The sequence below is a fragment of the Balaenoptera physalus genome (genome assembly GCF_965194825.1).
Source record: "Balaenoptera physalus genome assembly, chromosome: 4".
In the NCBI taxonomy this organism is placed as follows: Eukaryota; Metazoa; Chordata; class Mammalia; order Artiodactyla; family Balaenopteridae; genus Balaenoptera; species Balaenoptera physalus.
Genome location: NC_138891.1, coordinates 27225015 through 27241338, shown reverse-complemented (window position 1 = coordinate 27241338; position 16324 = coordinate 27225015).

Genomic DNA, 16324 nt, shown 5'->3' with positions numbered 1-16324 from the left:
GAATTTAAGGGAATTACATGGATTTAGACAATGAAAATAGCAGCAGCTGCAGCTATGATGGACTAGAAAGTACAGGCACTTCCCCCAATTTATAAGCACCACATTGAGCTCTTTGTGTGACTCTGTCTATTGAAAAAAATGAAGTTCCAATAATTACAACACCTTGTTACCAAAGCTATTGACCCAGAATCATACCCCTGCCCCTCCCTGGAATGGAAACCAATTACTCTTATCTAAGTTTCAGGAGGAAGCTGCAAGAAGAAAGAAAACAAGAACTGGTTAGAACCAACTAGGCCCAAGATGGTGGAAGATTTGACTTCCAGTAGACCTTGAGCCTCATTATACGCTTATGGTAATATATTAGCATGCTAAATGACACATCCACCAGTGCCCTGACAGTTGAAGATTGCCATGACAACAACTAGAAAAGCCCATACAAGGACTGAAAAGGAGAGCTGCATCAGTTCCAGGTCCAAACCACACTCCTTTTCTCAGATAACTCATGAATATTCCTCCCACTCTTCCCAAATCCCTCCCTTTCACTTCAACCCTTCTATATATTTGATGTCTCTGCCTGAATTGGGTTAAGAAGTTGATTTGCAAACTAGGTTCCTGCTTCTCCATTCTTTGGCCATTGAATAAAGTTTGTGCTGTTCCAGTCTCAGCATTGGTTTCATTACTGGGAGGATGAATCCTATCAGAAAAAGAACCTTCCTGGCTGAGACAAGGGGTCTCTGCCCAGACGAGGACCCCGGGATGGGTCCAGTCAACAAATTCAGTAACAATCTGACTTGTCCACTAACCTGGGAAGTTGGGAGTTAGATCTAAGCTGACAAAATATTTCTGTTCCAGACCCCAATTGATAGCTACAAACTGATAAACACAAAATAAAAAATGAAACGAGCATAGTCCCTATTCCTGTGTTAATCAGTACTGGAAATCCTCTCCCCTATTTTTGTTAAACAATAGTGAAAATAACCTAGCTGTTTGTTCCAAGAAATATTTTCTCTTGAAAGATAAGACTGTGAACCAACTAAAGAGCTTATCAAAACTTACTCATTATGAATCAAGACTTTTTCCTTGCTGTGCTCTCCAACCCAAGGTTAGTATATCTTAAACTTTGTTCAATCATAAACTAGTTTCCTTCTTTGCAAGACATACCTGAAAACCATCCAGTCTAGACTCTGAAATGCTACAATGTCCCCCCCTGAATTCTCTCTCTCAAACATGATCAAAGTTCTGTCAAGGCGGTGTTCTCCCTTCCTGAAATGAATCTAATACACTTGGCTTTGCTTGATCAACAGTTTTTTCCAATAGGCTTTTTGGGAGTTGACAGTTGACACAAGGAAAAGCAATAAACAAATGACTGGGAGGTAGAAGGCACTTACAAGAAGTCCTCAGGTTTTAAGCAGGTGTCTTTTTCATTGAGATATTTTATTGTACACTCTCTCATGGAAGGAATTCAAACCAAAGGTTCAGCCTGAATGGAACCCACATATAAAGCAGATAGGTACTGCTTGATTAAAGTTAGAACATGGATAAAAATAAGGACAAGTGTGAACTTTGTGTTTTTATGATATACAGAGTTGTACCACTCAGGAATTTAGTAAATGCTTCCTGTGGTATTGAATGTTTCTCTTATTGAATAAAGGTAAGCAAGATACAGGATATAATAACTCCCCCCACCTGATTTTCCTATGTTGATTAACTGCAAAAATTGTTTCAATTACCTGTGTTTTAGTTTCCTCATCTGTATAATCACAACACTCTCTACCTTCTAATTATGAAGAAAAGATAGTATAACATAATTACAGTGTAAAAATCTTTCTCGATTCTACAAGAAACATTCAAAAGGAGTCTATATTAAAACTGGATTGTCATTAAAAGCAATGCTTCTTACTCCTGAAATAATTAATAAAGACACTTTATGCTATGATGAAATGTGGCTTCACTAAGCACAGGAAAAAAATAACTTAAAAGTCTTTTAATTGAATTTTGGATTTTCAGAACTGAAAGAAATCAATTTTGCCAAGCTATTTGTATACACAAAGAATTCACAAACTGAAATTAGCTAAAGGTCAAGCATAAAATGAATCAGTTCTTAAATACTAATTATGCTTTACCAGAGATTGTATGAGAACATTTACGGATACAAAATTGAATAGTAGAGATTAAAAATGGAGAGTGCAGGTAGCTTCAATAATTTATTCCTCCCACACTAATAAGGATTCTATTTCATTTCTCAAACACAATTAAACAGTCTTCTTTTTCCCTCTCTTCTTCTATTTTTTTCCTTTGTGAATAAGACTGTTGATATAACTTTTAATTCATCTATGCTAATAACAAAAGGGGAAATATTCATAATTGAGAGGGGAAACATATTTAAAATTAAATATAAAAGCTTTTTTACTTGTTTATACACCACACTTCATTATCCTCATTATTATGTGTAAATGAAGTACTTTGTTCCAGAAAACAATGGGTTCTCCAAATACAGTCCTTTTATTAGATTCATTATTCCCCCATGGCTTGCTTTTAGCATAACAATTGCATTTATAGTTAAGGTCATTTGCATATGACTTGAAAACTGAGATAACTGCAGTAAACTGTGAGAAGATTATTTTAGGATAATAAATTCCTTTAGGAACTATCTCATTTGTGTGGCCCAATATGCTGACATCAGTTTCATGAGGTGTAAATACAGTAAGGTACAGACAAAGTCATAATATGCATATGGTTCTTTCCTGGAAAGGATCACAGGAACTGAAATCTCAGAGAAGCTGCATCTAGTTATGAAAAATAGAGATTTTGGGGGGGAAGAGAAAATAAAACCCCCCAAAAAGGTTTTCTGATATTTCTTCCTACAGTCACCTGACCTGGAAGAAGAATAACTTGAACCCAGGTTTCCCAGATCCAATCTCTTTCCCCAACTGCCCCCTCCCCCATTTTCAGAACAGTTTTAGATTTACAAGAAAAAAAATAGCAGAATGAACAGAGAGTTCCCATGTAGCAACCATCCTCCACATACAGTTTCCTCTATTATTAACATCTTACATTAGATTGATACATGATACATTTGTTACAATAAATGAACCAGTATTGATACATTATTAACTGAAGTCCAGAGTTTACATGAAGGGTTGCTCTTTGTGTTACACGGGTCAATGAGTTTTGACAAATACATATTATCATATATCCACCATTCCAGTAGTATGCAGACTACTGCGTACTGGTTATGACTGGTTATTATAACTGGTTAAGACTGGTTACCACTGTAACCAGATGCTTCACCTGTTCATTCCTTATCACCTCCAACCCTTGTCTGCCACTGATCTTTTCACTATCTCTATAATTTGCTTTCTTCATACAGTTAGAATCATAAAGTAAGTAGCCTCTTCAAACTAGTTTCGTTCACTGAAATATACAAATAAATTTCATGTATCAAATTTATTTTGAATTTAAAGTTCCTCCATTTTTCTTGTGGTTTGATAGCTTATTTCTTTTTACTTCTGAATAATATCCCATTGTATGGAGGTACTACAGTTTGTTTATCCACTCACCTATTGAGGAACACCTTAGTTGTTTCCAGTTTTGACAATTATGAACAAAGCTTCTATGAACATTAATGTGCAAATTTGTGTGGAGACATAAGTTTTCCAGTTAATTGGGTAGACATCTAGAAATACGATGAGTGAATTATATGATAATACGATGCTTAGCTTTGTAAGAAACTGCCAAACTGTCCTGCAAAGTGGCTGTACCATTCTGTATTCCTACTAGCAATGAATGACAGTTCTTTTGCTCTGCCTCCTTGACAGTACCCAGTATTGACAGTTTTTGAATTATAGTCATTCTAATAGGTATATGGCCGAGTCTCATTGTTTTCATTTCCAACTCCTTAATGACATAATATGAGCATCTTTTGACAAGCTTATTTACCATCTATATATCTTCTTTGGTCAGGTGTCTATTCAGATCTTTTGTCTATTGTTTAATTTGGCTGTTTTTTAAATGCTGATTTTGGGGATTTTTTTGGTATATTTTGGATATAACTCCTTTATTAGATATATGTTCTGCAAATATTTTCTCCCAGTCTGTCTGTGACTCCTCTTTTCATTCTCTTAATAATGTCAGCCACAGAAAAATTTTTAGTTTTAATAAAGTCCAACTTACCAATTTTTTTCTTTCATAGATCACACTTTTGGTGTTATATCTAAAAAGTCGTTGCTAATCACAAAGTCACCTAGACTTTCTTCTATGTTATTTTCTAGAAATTTTATAGTTTTGCATTTTACATTTAGGTTTATGATCCTTTTTAATTAATTTTAGCATATGGATATCAAATTGCTCTAGCACTATTTGTTGGAAATAATTTTGTTTTTCTATTTAGTTGCTTTTGTTTCTTTATCAAAGATGAGTTGACTAGATTTGTAAGGGTTTGTCTCTTGGCTCTTTCTATTCCATTGATCTATTTGTCTATGTTTAATAATACCATGTTGTATTTATTAGTATGGCATTATAGTAAGTTTTGAAGTCTGGTAGTATCAGTCATCTGAAATTGGTCTTCCTCTACAGTATTTTGTTGACCAACTGTTCTCCTGCCTTTCTCTCATTCCTCATTACTCCCAATTCCCTGAGACAAAAAGATCTTAAAATTAGGCCAGTGAATAACCCTTCAGTGGCCTCTAAGTGTTCAAGTAAAAGGAAGAGCTGCATATCTCTCATTATAAATCAAAAGCTAGAAGTGATTAAGCTTAGTGAGGAGGGCATGTCAAAAGCTGAGATAGTCCAAAAGCTAGGCTTCTTGTGCCAGTTAGCTAAGTTGCGAAAACAAAGGAAAAGTTCTTGAAGGAAATTAAAAGTGCTACACCAGTGAACACACCAATGATAAAAAGGCAAAGCAGCCTTATTGCTGATGTGGAAAAAGTTTTAATGGTCTCCATGGAAGATCAAACCAGCTACAACATTCTCTAAGCCAAAGCCTAATCCAGAGAAAGGCCCCAACTCTCTCCAATTCTACGAAGGCTGAGAGAGGCAAGAAGCTGCAAAAGAAAAGTCTGAGGCTAGCAGAGGTTGGTTCATGAAGTTTAAGAGGAGAACCTGTCTCCATACCTTAAAGTATAAGGGGAAGCAGCAAGTGCTGATGTAGAAGCTGCATCAAGTTATCCAGAATATCTAGCTAAGATAATTCATGAAAGTGACTACACTAAACAACAGATTTTCAAGGTAATCAAACAGCCTTCTATTGGAAGAAGATACCATCTAGGACTTTCATAACTAGAGAGAAGTCAATGCCTGGCTTCAAAGCTTCAAAGACAGGCTGCCTGTCTTGTTAGGGGCTAATGCACCTGGGAACTTTAAGTTGAATTCAATGTTCATTTACCATTCTGAATATCCTAGGTCTCTTAAGAATTATGCTAAATCTACTCTGCAAGTTCTCTATAAATGTAATAACAAAGTCTGGATGATGGTACACTTTTACAACATGGTTTGCTGAATATTTTAAGCCCAGTGTTGAGAACTTCTGCTGAGAAAAAGATTCCTTTCAAAATATGACTGCTTATTGACAATGCACCTGGTCACCCAAGAGCTCTCATGGAGATGAACAATGAGATTGAGGTTGTTTTCATGCCCACTAACACAATATCCATTCCACAGCTCATGATCCAAAGAATATTTATGACTTTCAAGTCTTATTATTTAAGAAATACATTTTTTAAGGCTATAGCTTGCATAGATAGTGATTCCACTGATGGGTCTGGGCAAAGTCAATTGAAAACTTTCTGGAAAGGATTCACCATTCTAGATGCCATTAAAAGCATTCATGATTCATAGGAAGAGTTCAAACTTTCAACATAAACAGGACTTTGGAAGAGATTAACTTCAATCCTCATGGATGGCTTTGAGGGATTCAAGACTTCAGTGGAGGAAGTAACTGCACATGTGGTAGAAATAGCAAGAAAACTAGAATCAGAAATGGACCCTTAGTATGTGACTGGATTACTGAAATCTTATGACAAAACTTTAACAAATGAGGTGTTGCTTCTTATGGATGAGCAAAGAAAGTGGTTTCCTGAGATGGAATCTACTCCTGGTGAAGATGCTGTGGAGATTGTTGAAATGACAAGAAAGGATTTTGAATGTAACATAAACTTAGTTAATAATGCAGCAGGAGGCTTTGAGAGGATTGAGTCCAATTTTGAAAGAAGTTCTGCAGATAAAATGCTATCAAACAGCACTGCATGCTACAGAGAAATTGTTTGTGAAAGGAAAAGTCAATTAATGTGGCAAATTTTTTGTTGTCTTATTTTTAAAACTCGCCACAGCCATCCCAGCCTTCAGCAACCACCACCCTGATCAGTCAGCTGCCATCGACATCAAGGTAAGACCCTCCACGAGCAAAGATTACAGTTTGCTGAAGGCTCACATGATGGTTAGCATTTTTTAGCAATAAAGTACTTTTAAATTAAGGTATGTACATTGTGGTTTTTTTATGGATATAATGCTATTGCACACTTAATAGACTACAGTATAATGTAAACATAACTTTTATATGCACTGGGAAACCAAAAAAAATTTGTATGGCTTGCATTATTGTGATATAATTTGGAATCAAATCTGTGATATCTCTGATGTATGCCTGTAGTTTGCTTTTGATTAGTGTTAGAATTGTATATCTTTATCCATTTTTTTACCTTTAATCTAACTGTATCTTTTTGCTCAAAGCTGATTTCTTGTAGACAACATATATTGGCTATCTTTTATCTGCTTTGGCAATCTCTGTGTTTTAATTGTTGCAGTTAGACCAGTCATATTTAAAGTGATTATTGGTATGGTAAGATGAGCATCATTCATAATTTTAATTGTTTTCTATTTATCAGTCTTGCTCTTTGTTTCCTTTTTTAATCTTCACATCTTTATCTGCCTTCTCTTGTTTTAAGTGAGAATTTTATATGATAACATTTTCTCCCTCCTCTCAATATATTAATTATACTTCTTTTTAAAAAAGTGATTTAAACTAAACTAAGTTCTCTTTCAAATAGCACTGTACCACTTCCTGGGTAATCCTGGTCCCTTATAACAGAATATTCACAACCCCTCCCTGTGTCTCATATAATATTGCTGTCATTCATTTCATGTATCTATTCTCTATAAAGACCCAATACACTGTTGCTCTTATTGCTTTTAACAAATAGTTAGCTATTAGATCAATTAAGAATAAAAACAATAAAACATTTTATTTTACCTTCATTTATTTCTTCTCTGATACTCTTCACTTCTTTATGCAGATCTGATTTTCTGACCGTCTACACTTGTGGGAATTTTTCCTTTCGGAACTTTAAATGTTCACTCCATTCTCTTCTTGTTTATATTGTTTTCTGACAAGAATCTTATGTAATACTTATCCTTGTACTTCTCTAGGTAAGTTGCCCCCCTCCTTTGACTTCTGTCAAGATTTTCTCTGTTTTTGTTTTTCTTCAGTTCCAATATTATGTGTAAATTTGTATTACAGAGGTGTAAATTTATTGGTATTTATCCTTCTTGGTGTTTTCTGTATTCCTGGGTCTGTGCTTTGATATCTGTCATACATTCTGGAAAATTCTGAGCCATTGTTACTTCAAATATTTCTTCTGGGGGCTTCGCTGGTGGCGCAGTGGTTGAGAATCCGCCTGCCAGTGCAGGGAACACGGGTTTGATCCCTGGTCCGGGAAGATCCCACGTGCCGCGGAGCAACTAAGCCAGTGCGCCACAACTACTGAGCCTGTGCTCTAGAGCCCGTGAGCCACAACTACTGAGCCCACATGCTGCAACTACTGAAGCCCACGCACCTAGAGCCTGTGCTCTGCAGCAAGAGAGGCCACCGCAATGAGAAGCCCGCGCACTGCAACGAAGAGTAGCCCCCGCTTGCTGCAATTAGAGAAAGACCGCGCGCAGCAGCAAAGACCCAATGCAGCCAAAATAAGTAAATAAAATAAATAAATTAATTTAAAATAATATTTCTTCTGCTCCTTTCTTTCTTCTTTTTCTGGCGTTTCAATTATGCATATAGTTCATGTTGTGTAATTATTCTGAAGATATTGGATATTCTTTTCTTTTTTCATTCTCTGTTTTTCTTTGCTTTTAAGTTTAGGAAGTTTCTATCACCCTATCTTTAAGCTCACCAACTCAGCTTAGCCATGCCCAGTGAGTAAGTAAATCAAAGGCTTTCTTCATTTGTCATGGTGCTTTTGATTTTTAGCATTTCTTTTTGTTTCTTCCTTAGAGTTTCCACTTCTCTGCTTACATTAACTCTCTGTTTTTTATGTTACTTAATTTTTATCCCATTAGAACCCTTAACATAGTAATCACATCTACTTTAATTCCACTATCTGGTGATTTCAAGATTTGTGTCATCTGTATCAGGTCCTAATGTTTGCCTTGCCTTTTCAGTCTATTTTTTTCTTGCCTTTCAGCCTACATTGCAGTTTTTTTGAAAGCCACATATGATGTACTGCGTAACATGAATTGAGGCAATTAGCCCTTTACTGCAAGACTTTATGTTAATCTGTCTAGAAGTAGGGCTGTGTTTAATATTTATAGTTCTATAGATGTCAAAGTCTTCAGTTTACTCTAATTTCCTTTTGCTTTTTATTTTCCTCCTTTATCTTTGTGTTTCCCTAAAATCTCCTTCTTAAATAGAGTCAGTGTCTTGCAGGTCTCTTTGTTCTAATCTGCTGCTATTATACTGAAATCCTGTTGAATAAAGTGGTAGGTTTTGGGAAGAGGAAGTATTCTATAATTGTATGATTAAATCTCATATTTTTAGTGGGCTTGAATCTCTGGGCTGTCATCTTCAGAATAACTTCTTAGTACCTCCCCCCCTTTTTTCTACCATTATATGAGACAAAGTCTAGAAAGGGTTTGAGTTGGCTAACTGTCCTTCCCAGAGGTAACTTTGTTAAAGTGGATTCCCTTAGAGGGTAGGCTTCTGTTATGAAGAACACACTGGGGTATTACAAAATGGTTACTTTTTCCTTCCATGGTCAGAATCAGGATGGAAATGTTTTCCAATCTTTATAGTGAGAACTTAATGGAATGGCTGGAGGCAAAACCCATGTAATTATGGGGGTCCTTTCAAGACTCAGTTCCCAGGAATTTTCAACTCTTATACCAACCCACACTCAGCCACCAGCATTCATCAAAATTACCAACTAAATGTTCCTATCAGTACTGATCATGTAAGCTGATATTGACTGTGATATTTTGAGAATGTTGGTTTTGAGATGCTGGTTTTACCTGTGACCTCAATTCTCTGATGTATCTAGAAAAAGTCATTGGTTTCAGTTTGTTAATTTCTTTCTTATGAGGATGGGTGTGATGACTTCCAAGCTCTTTAGGTGTCAGAGCTCTTATTACTATGTCCATTTCTTTTTACTGATAAATTTTAATATAGAGAAATTTAAATTACTAAAGTCAGTATACAAAGACATTTAAGAAAAAGGCATAATTCATCTTCATCAATTACTGTTTCTGGTCAAGCGCCATCCAGTTCACCCTAGGTAGCAAGTCCTCATACTTTCAACAAATAAAGTTTCATAAACTTTTTCAACAAGTTTAATTCATTATAGTATTTCCACTACATAGAGAAAATATTTGTATTTTCTATTGTATTTCTAGCTTCTATAAGTATTTTCTTTTGGGTCTTATGTTAATCTCTCTTGTGGGTATAATTTTGGCTTTCATATCGTTTAAAATGCTACCCTCCCATAAGCAATCTCCATAAAATATTAAACTGTATTTGGATATTTTCATAATCTGACTAGTAAATACTCTGCTGAGATTAAATCACTGTAATTCTTTTTACATTTCTATTAGTTAATATTTTTTAAAAAGTATAAGTCGGTTAATTTTCTCACCTCTTAAATTAACTCTAAAAGCTTTTCAGCCAAATTTAGCTTAAATACTACACTGTGGACATAGCAATGCACTGTTTCAGTCTCTGATTGTTTAAGCTAAAGAATCCTGCCAGACTGTATAGAGTATAAAATCTGGTAATATACAGAAATTCATAAGTATAGAACTCAATTTATTCAAATGTAAATATCATTCAAGAAGTCTATAGTTTTTAAGATTAGACAATTAGGAAAAAAGCAAATATTTGTGTACTTAATGTTGAGAGAAATGTTGATGACACCATTTTTAGTGAAAATTGATTCTTAGTTTAAAAGTTAATCTAAGAAAAGTTCTATTGAGACAATTAGAATGATCTTACTAGTGAATTGGATTGAAAATAAATATTTTTAGCAGCTTCTTGGCAGTATGCATCTGTCCAAGGTAGAATCATTTTAAAGGTGAGCAAAGAAAGGGAAAGGAAGCTTTCTCCTTCACTCAAGAATGGCACAAATCTCATTCATGAGGGCTCTGCCCTCAGTACCTAATCACTTCCCAAAGGCCCCACCTCCAGATAACATTGGGGGTTAAGCTTCAACATATACATTTTAGAGGGACACAAACATTTATTCTATAGCAGTAGCTTATACAGGCATATAGTCAGAGACATATATACAGAGTTTGAATTGGAAATGCATCTAGTATTCATAATTTCTTTTATAGATAAAGGAATTGAGGTTTAGAGGGATTAAATGACTTACTGAATTCACACAAAAGACAAAAACATGACAGAATCCCTTTACAAAGGTGAATATTCAAGGACAAGTAATTTGTCACCAAGTTGACTGGCCTTCTATCTTGACAGTCAATCATATATAGAACATTCTTGTGTAGGTGAGCATCTTTCACATAACATGGATTTATTATAATTTATTATACATAAAGAAGAGCCCTTAAAAATAACATATAATCACAATATCCCTATATATAGTAAAGGTCTTTAAAAATATTGTAATTGAGGAGAATCTATTTGGATATTATAACTGAAAAGTAAGCAAAGGCTATATTTCAAATCTGAGTAACAAAAAGAAGAAGCTGTACATAAATTTTTTTCTTTTGCTTCAAAATAAAAGAGTCAAATTAAACAGCATCTTTATATTTAGTTGAAGAAATGCAGATGCCAACTGGGAAGAGCTGATGTAATTTGCTCAGAAGTAGACTCCCTTTCTATTATAATTAAAATTAATCTGCTCCAAAAATCTTTTGTTCCATTGAAGGCATCATATTTTAAGCAATCCATCTTTCTTCTGCCTCAGCCTGATGATGTATTATATTAATACATCATTAAAGAGACAGTTTCAGAAATGATGTATTAGTACAACACATCACTGGAGAAATCAGTAAGGATGCATGACTCATTAGAGCTCATACTTGTCTTTGAAGTAGAGATTTTTTTTTTTTGGAATGAGTTTCTTAAATGTGGAGGATCACAATAGTGGCACATCTGATTACCAATAAGTTATCCCAAGTAGTTGAAAATAAATGTGGGCAGAAAAATATAACAAAGACTGAGGAATGGGATTATGTGTCTTTGATAATAGTCCGAGATTCTAAGATGGTCCTTCTAAACAAAACTGAAGAATGAAGGCAATCAAACTTAACCAAAACATTCTTTAAATACCTAATATCTAATATACTACCTGTCATTCTTTAATAGGATTTAAATAAGGAAAACATTGCTTTATCAATTCCATCACTTTAATATCATTAATGCTTCATATTTCTAAATCTCAGACCTCATGGGGCAATCAGTACCTAAAATAGCATGACATTACTGAATTGTAATAAGCGGTAAATCTAGAAATTTAGATTGGCTTTGCTTGACCTTTATATAGTTAACAAGCAAAGTCTTTAAGAAAGGGTTCTGGATACATATAGCATAGTGGTTAAAACACAAATTAACCAAATTAACCAATACTCATAAAGCCAAGTCAAGTAAAAAATCAACAGTCAGAAAATGCTTTTTAAAAACTGTTTTCTCTACAACCACATTTGTATATTTCTTCCATTGTATGGCTCTCATTTTCCTGTCCACTGGTCATCAAGGCTTTTATGAACTGCTAAATTGCTTGTTGTACGGCATATGGTGAAGTGAAAGAAATTGTAAGAAAAAAACATAATTAAAGATCTTCTTCTTTCCATTTATTTTACCTCTCTTGCAAATTCTCATTAAAATTTCATAGCAATTTGATTTTGTAGGTGAATCATAAATTTTCTTTTCTGAAAGGAATAATCTGACCTTACTTGGTTTACTATTTTTACTGGGCAAAGGTAAATATTCAGAAATATTACTTCCTATAAAAGCTGGGATAGTGAGTTTTGTTTGGCAGAGTGTTTTAAATCAACCTTATATATTAATTGACAATTTGGACTCAAATAACTACTCCTTGGAATCGCTGTATGTGATACTATCCATAATAGTCCAGATGGAAAAATAATATGTTTTATAATAAAGAATTTAAAGAAAAGTAATCTTTATTTACATCACTATTCTGCAATGTTTTTAAGGCATCGTTAAAACAGTGTGATGCACATTAAGGCACAAACATGGCTGGTCTCACCTTCAGATTTTGCATACTGTGTAGGAAAATCACTTAATTGGCAATTCTGAAACAACCCTCAAATTAGTGTTCAATACAATTAGTGTCATTCTAAATATGCACATTTATAAGCTTTTTATTTAATTTTAAAAGGCAAGAGAAGATTGATGGACTTTTTGTTCTATTTTGTGAAACAATTTATTTTAGGGAAATGGATAGAGAATTTTCTGTGTGCCTTAGAAAATCCTTGCTTGGCCCTCAGCACAGGCCTTAGGTACAGTCTCCTCGATTTAGTTCAGGGCTTTATTCATTTGAAGTGCTCTTTTGTGTGTACCCCTGTACCTGTGTGGCCTGTACCCAGCTTTAAAAGTTAGCCTCCAGGCACTCATGACACTTCTGTCTCTCTCACACTAGATAGCAACTGAGACTAATCCCAGGGTTTGCCTTAGCCAAAGCCCTCTTTCCCTGGGTGCCACAGGATTCCAGCAAACTGCAACTAAATGAATCAAGCAAGTGAGCATCTCCATAAAAAAACCTGCTAATACCACAAAGACCCACATATGAAAAAATAAAACATGGATTGAAAAGGCAATTTATTTACTCAATAAAAAAGATGTTTCCCTAATAGCCTGGCCTACCAAACCCACATCTAACAGAGGATGTTTGGAGTAAGTTTTTTGTTTGTTATATAGAAGTTATGTAGTTGTTGACACTTGTATAAATTTTACTTTAAAGCCTGTAAAAATGAATGAGCTGATTAGTCAATTTAGGTACTATTTAACTTAAAATTACATTTTTATAATGTTAAACACATGCAGATAAAATGTCTATTTGGCTGAAAAACATATTTTAATTACTTGTCAACTTTTTCAAAAGATTCCTGGTAGTGTCTGTACAGTATTTTCCTGAAATAGTATCGTAGCTTTTAGAATAATGGCACCTGCAGTAAATGTCTCTCTGATTTACTGACCAAAGGTAACTGAGCCTTCTGACTGGATGAAACCAAATTTAACACAATGCATCAATTCTATAGGTGATCTGAACAAAAGGTTTCTGTAATTTCTAATTATTCTGAGATTATGGGTTTTGTTTAGTGCCCCCTCCCCCAGCCTATTTTCTAATGGGCAATATCAATTACTTTGAGCTATATTAATCCTAAGAGTCTAGATTCTATGGACCACAAATGGTAGGTTCCGCTTATGACAGTACCATGTTTGATAGAAAGGTACATATCGCATTTTGGAACACCCCCAAAATACTATTTAGGGAAAACAGGATCAAAATGAACATTCAGGGGTAAGAAAGAAAAGTATGATGAAAACTGATATAAGGCTTTTTTATCAAATAAAGAAAGATGTGGGGGCTTCCCTGGTGGCGCAGTGGTTGAGAGTCTGCCTGCCAATGCAGGGGACACGGGTTCGAGCCCTGGTCTGGGAAGATCCCACATGCCGCGGAGCAACTGGGCCCGTGAGCCACAACTACTGAGCCTGCGCGTCTGGAGCCTGTGCTCCGCAACAGGAGAGGCCGCGATAGTGAGAGGCCCGCGCACCTCGATGAAGAGTGGCCCCCGCTCGCCGCAACTTAGAGAAAGCCCTCACACAGAAACGAAGACCCAACACAGCCAAAAATAAATAAATAAATAAATAAATTTATAAAAAAAAAAGAAAGATGTGTTGCCTAGAACAGTCCACTTAATTCACATTCATATCATGTTCTGTCGATATCCAAAATGTAAATATTTTGGGCCAGCTATCTGCTCTTACTGAATCTTGTATACAAGCCTACATTTCCTTTTACTCACTCATACTCCCATCGAACCCTATTCACACACATCTGTTTTTGATGCCCCATGAAATCCCATTCTGTATCAAAGATCCCATCACTCTTCCTTTATCATCAACACTGTAAACTCCCTTATTTTCTTATATCACTCCAGGATCTCTCCTAAAGACCCTGATCTTCTCTGAGGGTACATATCTCCTTCAGCTCTTTTAAGTAGATGCTGTTTATTATTTTCCATCCCATGTAAACAAGAGTCATGCACTAAGTTATTACTTCTCCTCCCAAAAGCAGATGTATTACTTCTCCCAAAAGCAGATCATTTTTTACCACTCTCTGTCTCCTTACTTTTAGTTCACCTGCTCTCTCCCTTTTGTTCCCCTCATGTATTGGAGATTTCTTTGTCTTCCTTTACTCCTTAACCATTACCAAGCTCAGGCACAGTCAGAGGATCTTCAGCATCTTACTGAATGATCACCCAGTACCCTCAGCTCCATTTCCGTTGTTTGCACTCCAACTGCACCTCAGTCACTCACAGCCCTAACCCTGCATGTCATCTTTCCCAGAAAACAGGAATTCTGAAGAAGAGCCAGACCTGCTTTCCTCTGAGTTCAACCTTCCCACCTGACAAATCAAAATATGCATAGTAGCAGCTTCATTTGTGACCCCAAATTTAAGTGAAGTGTTCAGCCCTGCTCAACTCCTTTTAGAAGGCCAGCTCTTCAAGAGACCCATCCCCCCTAAAGGAATCAGTCTGTCACTGATTATTGCTATTATTGTCATTACTATTGTTATCATTTTGTAATAATCAATTAGAGGTACTGGGCATTAAATTACTATTGGCCAGAATCATCCATTTTCCTTAGAGGAACAAGTTTGGCTTGGTGTCAAGTTCCTTATATTGGACCCTTTCCAACCCAAAAGTCACCATGATACATCTTGACTAGATTTGACTCATATTCCAAATGTAGTTTTGCCTTTCAGCCACTAGTACTTCAACCAGCACTAATATCCAAGAACGTATACGGAGTGTTTGACCCATCAGCTTGGATTCTGTTTAGCTTCTCAATGAACCAGGAGACCTACTTTACAATCAAGGAAGTACAGCAGTGATTCATGACAATGGGATACCCTGGTACTATCACATGCCATACCTTCCAGAAATGGCCAGCCTGTAAAAGTGATTGATCAGCTGAGGGCACAGCTCAGGTGCCAGCTTAGTGATGATGTCCAGTGGTATCCTATCTTTTCAGGATGGAAGCATTCATTTTCTAACAGCTGTGGGAGTGTTAATGGCTTTAAGTTTTCAGCTGAGTTTGCACTGTTCTTCCACCTCTGCCTTCTCCCCTCATGACTGTCATGATTGTCAACAGGTAAAGAGAGCTTTTTCAAGGTCATGTCCCCTTCCCTTCCAAATATTGGTGATAAAAAGGGCTAACGCCTGGTAACTTATCCCCAAATGGGAAAACTTTTGGCCATTCCAGCTCCAAAGTTCCCCTTAGGATTGGCTAAATCCTTTGTTGTGTCTGCCTGGCAATACTTACCAATCTCACTTTCTCATTTTTCTGCTGGTATTGATACTGAAACTTTCTTCAGTAAAATTCCTTCATGTAAATCTTCATCCCCTAGTGTGCTTCCTGGGGAATCTGACCCTCATTACTCTCCTACAATGGAGGTTGGGAAATGTAGCTTTTAAGGTTGGTGGCAATGTGCCTAGCTAAAAATCAGTGTTCTAACTAAAGAAGAGTGGTATAATAGTTATTGGAGACCTTTCACTGTCACACTAGTCTAGTGTGTATCTAAAATATAAGGTTTCTATGAGCAAGAAGAGTTTGTTTTTCACCATGGAACTGACATTGAGAAATAGAAGCTAGTCTATAAATATGTTTTTGAATAAATAAATGAATAGAAGCTGATTTTTGTATATCTATATCTACATATGTATTTGTGTAATTTTTAATTATAGTGTCCCCACAAGTATGACAGAATTTTTTTTAAAAATGAGATGTCTATGAAGATTATGGTAGTGATTATGTTTTGCTATTTGAGTCAGAGAGATTGCAAAAACCAAGAAA